The sequence below is a fragment of the Aplysia californica genome, unplaced genomic scaffold (genome assembly GCF_000002075.1).
Source record: "Aplysia californica isolate F4 #8 unplaced genomic scaffold, AplCal3.0 scaffold00937, whole genome shotgun sequence".
Taxonomy (NCBI): Eukaryota; Metazoa; Mollusca; class Gastropoda; order Aplysiida; family Aplysiidae; genus Aplysia; species Aplysia californica.
In genome coordinates this window covers 96,703-104,455 of record NW_004798207.1, presented here as the reverse complement: position 1 = coordinate 104,455, position 7,753 = coordinate 96,703, and positions in this window count along the sequence as shown.

Here is a 7,753-nt window from a genome sequence, read left to right as displayed (position 1 = left end):
CTGTTGCCCCAGAACGCCCCCTGTGCTGCGAGAGGTCGGCGGAGACACTGAGCGGGTCGGTGGAGATGTTCACCGTGAGCGAGTGCGGGTGTCTGTCCACTCACAGCGTGGTCAACAAAGCAGACAACAGCCGCCAGTCCCTGCCAGGAACCCGGTCAGCCAGCTGCCCCTCCGCCACGCCCACTGACCAGTCCTCACGCACCGACACTTCGGACATTGTCCACTCCGATGTGGTCGAACCGGCGAGCCCCGGGGGGAACAGAGTATTCCACACGGCGACGGTGGGGGAGGAGGAGAAGAAGGAGTATAAGGAGGAGGAAGAGGAAGAAGACACTACAGAGGAGATTACGGAGGAGAATGGGGACGTCGACGGCAAGAAGAAGGTGGGGGAGGAGGAGGAGGAGGAGGTTGAGGAAGAGGAGGAGGAGGAGACTGTAGATGAAGAAGAGATAGAAGCAAACTTTAATGGGTGTAATTTCCACGAGGTCGACCCCGAGGCGTCCAAGAAAGAGGTCAAACGTCGGCAGGACTGTGGCAGCAGAGAACAGCGCGCGGCGGCGGCTCACGGAGAAGAAGAAGAAGCCCTACAGGAGATCACCCTCACTTCTGATTGTCCGGGCTCCGAGCATGACGTCAGCGACACGCTCAACGACACCTCTCAGGACGCTGGGGCTGCTGACGCCACTGGCGTACGGGAAGACATTCTGGTCTTAGAAGGTCATAGGTCACCTGGCTGTGGTCACTCTAAGCCAGGTCCGTCACACCTGCCTGGAGAGAGCGGCGTGGACGAAGAGCTTTCCGTGACCTCAGCTAGAGGAGGTGACGTGGACCCCAGATGCATGATGGGAGAGCGGGAAAGTAGCGTGGATGCTGCTGGGTTTGTGGTGGTTCAGCGGAATAACAGCTTGGAAGGATTAGAAGAGATTATTGGAGGTTCCGAGATTACCCTCACAGGAAGCTGTGTTGATTACACGAACGTCAGCCAACTCCGACATAGAGAATGTGAACTTACTGGAGCGGGCAGTGCTGGGGTCAAATGCGAAAATAGAACCGTTGACCGTGGCTGTAAAGTGACCTGCGCGGAGAGCAGTGCTGATTCTAAATGCGTCGTTTCCTTTCAGGGAAGTGGCAGTGGCGTGGAGTATGTTCTGGTGGCAGAAGAAGAAACGAGCGCCGGTGCCAAATGTCAGATGAAGGAAGACGAGCTGACTGACAGAGGGGAGCTGGGTCAGTTGTCACATGACTTCGAAAGCAAAGAAAGCACACGTCGTGAGTCTTCCGTCGAGCGTTTTAGCTGTGTGGAGAGGAACGAATTACAACCGCGAGAACTGAAATCGGACACTTGTGAAATACTGGACGCCGGGACCAGGAGTGGTTGCACGGAACTTTCAAACACCAGCGGACGGGAACAAGGTAGTGAAATTGCTGGTAAAGGAACGGAAACGGAAACTGTTGTCAGAGACGCCAGTCCTTCGTCGGTTGCCTTGAGGGGCTTGGTGGGAGAAAGGAGTGGATTTAACCCCAGCAGCACTTTTGCTTTGAAACCATTCATCCATATCGCCGTGCCAGGCCTGTGTGTGAGTGAAACTAACACAATTCAAGGCCTGCCGCACCAAACAAAGTATTTTCTGAGTGGACAAATTTCAAGGTGCGACGAAGAAGAGGCGGTGGAAAGAGGCAGAAATGACTCGATGTCAGAGAGAAGAGGAGATGACGTGAAGCTACAGGAAAGGGAAGTGGATGCGGCGTTCGAAAAAGTGGGAGATGATCACGTGGCCACTGCTGGCAAACCCGTCCAAGCTGCTCAGCGAGGCCTGTGTGTGAGTGAGACCTACACCATTCGTGGCCTGTCACACGTCACAAAGTATTTCTCGGGTGGGCAAAAATCAAGGTACGGCGTACAGGAGGCGGGGCGAAGGAGCAGTGGAAATGACGTGGCAGTAGATAGAAGGGGAGATAATTACTTGGCTACTGGTGGCAAACCTGTCCACGTCGCTCAGCAAGCCCTGTGTGTGAGTGAGACCATCACCGTTCGCGGCCTGCCGCACCAAACAAAATACTTTTCCAGCGGACAAACCTCAAAGCGCGATGAAGAAGACCTGGAAATGTTGAAGGGGTGCAAAGTGGTAGAAATCCCCGAGGGCGACAGTCACATTGGAAAAAATGCTGGAAATATTCCCACAGTCCAAGGCCTGAACTCGTTACAAGCAAACAGGGGAAGGTATGGCGCGATTGAAACAAATGATATAATGAAGGGGGGAAATGGAGGTGAACCTGATAACAGCAACAGTGAAATGATTTGCTCTGACCGTGATTTTACCTCTGTTGAACTCATGAGGGATACTCCAGGTGGCGTCAATGAAGTCAAAAACGAAGAGATACCCGCAGGTTCTAGGGTTTCTCTTGTCAAAGATGTCGTCAGCGGAGGAAATCGGACAGTGAGCAAGCCGATGGAAGAAGGACAAGAATTACTCGGTTCCCGTTATAGCTCTCCCCAGTTACTCGCAGATTTGGTGAAGGCAAGGCTTGTACCGCGCTGTGGAGTCAAGGACGTAGGGGCAGCGGAGTCTGTCGGTGAGGTGGTCCAGGTTTCTGATGGGAGCGGTCAAATAACTCAGGTGGAACATCTGGACGGCAAACAAGAGAACGTACCTGTTTGTAGGGAAGTGGCACTTGAAGCGGGTAGCCGTTTGCCAGAGACTTACGGCGTCGAACTATCGGAAAGAGACACCAAGATGCCGACGTATCACATGGGAACAAGTACAGCACTCACGGACAAGAGAGAAACGAACATTGATCTCACAGGCAAAGAGAAACTTGGAGGAGCAATTGTAGAAGTCACAAACAGAGAAGAAAAGATTGGAGATACAGATGCTGAAGTCACAGACAAAAAGGAGGAGGAAAGAAAAGCAAAAGTAGAACACACTCGTAAAGAGGAGGTGAAAGCTGGGGGAACAAGTGAAGAATTGTCAGATAGAGAGGGCAGGGGCGGAGAAATTAAGAATGTAGATTTTACTGACAGAGACGAGCAAACCGAAGAATTGAGTGTTGAGCTCTCGGGCAGAGATAAAGCACGGTGCGAGAAGGAGGCAGAGAGCGAGGTGAACACGGAGGAGCGTGTGGTCAAGCATGTGGTGGACAAGATAGCACGAGGGCCGCGAGGGGTCAGCTGTAGCAGTGGTCAGTCCGACACGCTATTGGCCGGCACCGGGACCCGGGACAGCGGCACCGGCTCCCAGGTTGAGGACCAGACGGACACCTGTGATCCAATTTCTGAAATCGAGAACGAGGTCAAGTCTCTGAGGCTGGATCAAGATGGCCGCGGCGCAGAGTTACGAGAGATGGAGACGAAGCAGCAGCTGTCTGGCTTTGCGGCTCGGCACTCGAAAAGGTCCGGTGAACTTTTGTCCGCTGGTTCTTCTAGCAGAGATCAGTGGATGATGTCCGATGATGACGAATTCTTTTCCGGAAAATCGGCGGACGAGATGGGCAATTTGAAAACAAACGAGGGTAGTCTGACGGAGGAGCTGTTCACCAACACTAGCACAGACGTCTGTGGCCGGCACGTGACCTCTGACCCCGGGCTGGACGAGACTTGTGTCTGGGGCTCCAACGGTCAGACGGTATCACGGGATACAACCCCAAGCCATGACGCTACCAGCCCGACCATTCGAGGTATGGAGACGGGAGGAGACAGACGAGGCGCCAGTGTGGGGTCTGCGCGGAGAGATATGGAGGAAAGAAAAGGTCTTTGTTTTGTCAACCAAAAAGATTGTGAAAAACCCGATCCCGGCTGTGACTACTGCAAAGAGTGTGAAGTGTCCGAGCCAGAAACATCGGACAAGATCCCACCTGTCTGTGTCAAACTTGGATCGCAGGAACCGGCTGATCAGACCGAGCCCACCTGCGTCAAACACACAGAGAAAAAGTCAATTGATGAAACCGTGTCCGATTCTGTCGGTCAAACAAGATCGGAACCGTCTGGTCAGAGTCAGACTAAAGCTGTCCACGATGAAGATACTCAACAAAGACGTTTAACCGATGCCGGCACTGACTCTATAATTCAGAAAGAGAAAGAAACTTGTTATCAGGCCTGTCTTGTCTCCGGAGAGAAAACTCATTGTCAAGATTCATTCCCCGAGCGTTCAAAGCAAGTGTCTTATGGACAGAGAACACTCGCTTCTGCTCAACACGCATCGCGAAACCCATCCGATAGAAACACGCCTCCTTTATCCATCTGTCGTGCGGGACCTGACTCCGGGAACACGCCCACTGTGGCATTCCCGTCTGCTGACAGCGTGGGAAAACTTCCGGAACCAATCGTCAGTCTCGAGAACCCCGGCACAGAACTGGTCGACAAGGTTGTTTTGAATGTCACAGACGAAGGCGCCGTGGACGACAGGCTCGTAGTGGGGACAAGGTCGATGAGCCCAGCAGAAGTGAAAGTTTGTGAGGGAGATGTTGGGGACTCGCCGCAGGGGAAAGTCGCCAAAAAGATGTTTGCTGAAGTTTGTGATCAAAACATGTTCTCCGAGGGAGACGCGTACAGCAACTCGGAGTCTCTGGTGGAAGAAATTTGGGGAGGGAAAAAAGGGAAGAAGCGGTTATCACTCTACGACGAGAACGAACTTTCCACGGAGTGTGTTGATGAAAACAGCGATATGTTGCTGGCTAGGAATGAGGCAGATCGGTACACCAAGTCTAGCGAGTCAAGTGTTGTCCACGTCGCTCCCGAGCCCGAGGGTGTTGTGGAAAACGTCATGTCCGTGGTGCATGCGTACGTAAGAAAGCTGGAGAAGATCGAGTCTCTGGCGGAGAGTGTCCGGAAGAAGCAGGCGTGGAAACGAGCCTACGTGAACCAGCTGGCAGAGCTGGGGCTGAGCGGGGGTACAGAATCTGGCTGTGGCAACATCTTCGGTTCTCTCAAACACTGGGCCGTGTTCGTGGAGGAGGAAGGCTCCCAGGCGGGGTCGGTCAATGTAACGTCTCAGGGGAGCACGGGGGATTTATTTGGCGCGCGGTGTGGCCCAGGGGATGTCGGTGAACGCGACGTCTCTGCGACAGTTGATGGCGTGGACCAGGAGTTGAGAGATTGCGAGCCAGGAGCAGCCAGGAAGATCGTGAAGTCTTCTCTGTCGGGGTTGAGTCGTCCAGGACTTCAAAACAACGCAGTCGCCCGTAGTGGGATGAACGAACGTGCGTGCAACTATAGAAACAGCAACTACGGCAACAACAGCAGAAGCAATAACAATAATTACAACAATTACAACAATAACAATAGCAATAACAACATCAACATCATCAACCTCAACAACAGCAAGAACAACGCCGAGCCGGGGGTACAAAACTTCAACAACAACGGCCTCGGGCACAGCAAAGACCCGGTCACAGACAGCGTGTCCCCGCAAAGATCCCCGCGCGTCGAGCTACAGTCCCCGAGAGCTTACGGAGGTCGCCGGAGATGCCCGAAGCGGGCCATGTCGCCGCGAGGCAGGAGCCCGCCTGGTAACAGATCATACATGGCTCGGCTCAATCTACAGTGGCCTAAGAGTCCCGTGCAGCAGAGGGTTGCTCGTTGCCAGAAGAACAAGTCGGCGTATCAGGCCATCGGCAGATCTCTCGGGAGAGCAGCGGAGAAAGACGCAGAGGTTCAAGAGAAGAGTGAAGCTCATCAGGAGAACAACCAGCCTGCTGTAGAGGAGATGCTATGTGAAGGTGGGAGCTGCGATAGACGGATGACATTCGAAAGCTTGCGGACAACGCGTGCTGGTGAGCAGCCTACGTTTCAGAGAGGAAAGCACGCTCACGGTGGGGATTTTTGTCGTCCGAAATATCGGGCTCAAAGTGAGGAATCTTCCGAAAGTTCCTTCGCACCGGACGATCGTCGCGCTAAAGGTGACCACCAGGCGGAATCAAAAGCTGCACCCGCCGGTGCTCATAATCAGGGGACTGGCCTGCCGCCTGAAATGCCAACGTCGCCTCTAAAAACACCGATGGCCCCTTCCGATAAGCCTGATATGTTTTATAAAGCCATGACTACCGACCAAAGTTGGCCTGATGCCTCGTCTTGGAGAGAGAGCTATAATACATGTATGGCAAAAAATCGCCGGCGAGCGAGCTTGCCTCTGTCTAGAAGCCCCAAGAGCTCTGCTGCTGCTGCTGCTTCTGTGACCAAAGAGACTGGTGATGCAGTCGCAGAAGGCAAGAACTCAGAACGTGTGTCGTCTGCCGGCACCGCGCATGTGGCGCCTAGACTTCGGGTCGATGAGATCGCAAAACTCATCCGACTTCCGGAACTCCCACCTGGCATCGTGGACTACAAGTCCAAAACAACAAAGGACGCGGAGACGTTAACGGGAGGGGCCAGTCTGAAGAAGTTCCGCGCCGTCAACAAATTGCGAGTCCCCAGGAAACGGGATTTCCCGATGCAAGTTTACGTGCACCCGGAAGTGGACGCGGAGTCCAGATACCCTCCTGAAGTCACCAAATGTCTGTCTGTGGAAAGTCCCGCCCAGAACACGCTGGTGCACACCACTTACCAACGCGCCAACCCCAACATCCCACAGCCGCGGGTACCCTATCAGGTCGTGAGCAAGAACAAGAGAATATATTTAGACAAGAGTGACGCCATGAATAAGGAGGGCACCCGTCGGCTCATCTGCGAGAGCGAGTGTTTTGCCAGTCACAAGAGCGGCTCCAAAAACCTGGTGCTGGAGAACGGGCCTCTGAAAGTGACGACGGCGAAAATCAAGGGCGGTAACTCTGCGCGGAGCGAGGAGGCCGGGGCGAAGAAGAGCGCGCTGTACCAGGCGGCGGGCGTTGAGCTAGAAAGCCGGACAGAATCTCCTGGGGCGAGGGGTGTGTCCCCCTCCCCGCCGTCCCCGCCCCCTGAGTGGCTGAGGAGAGACGATGTGCACGTGGTGGGCACCAAGGTGGTCATCGGGGGCCGGCCCAGGGCCAAGGTGAAGGTCGTGGATGTGCGCTGCCAGCTGAAGAACCAGAACGGCGAGAGGGTGCTGATCATGAACAAGTCGCCCCGGACGGACACGAGCCACTCCAACACGGAAAGCAGCTATAGCAGCAGCGACAACAGCAAGAAAAAGAACATCAACAATAACAGCAACATCATCGTCAACAACAATAGCAGCAACAACAGCAACAACAACATCATCATCAACAACAACAATAACAACAGCAGCATCATCAACAACAACAATCACAAAAACAATAACAACAACAACAACAATAACAACAACAACAACAATAACAACAACAAGAATATCAACATCATTATCAATAATAACAACTACAACAACAACAATACCTATAACAATTTCGTGGGGCTACGAGGTCCAAATGTTTTCACTACCTGCCATGTTCACCCATCCACTGGCAGTGTGCGGAGCGCCTCAAGAACTCACCAGTTTGTCGGAACCATCAACGAGAAGAGGGAACGTTTGAGCCGTCGTGGGGGCTACACGTCACACGGTCGTCTACGAAACGGCGCGACTTGGGAATGCGGAGGTGATTGTGGGGGGGAATGTGGAGGTGATTGTGGTGGGGAGTGTGGTGGTGGTTGTGGTGGGGGATGTGGTGGTGATTGTGGTGGTGATTGTGATGGTGATTGTGATGGGGAATGTGAAGGTGATTGTGGTGGGGAGTGTGGTGGTGATTGTGGAGGGGATTGTGGTGGTGATTGTGGTGGTGATTGTGAAGGGGATTGTGGAGGTGATTGTGGTGGTGATTATGGTGG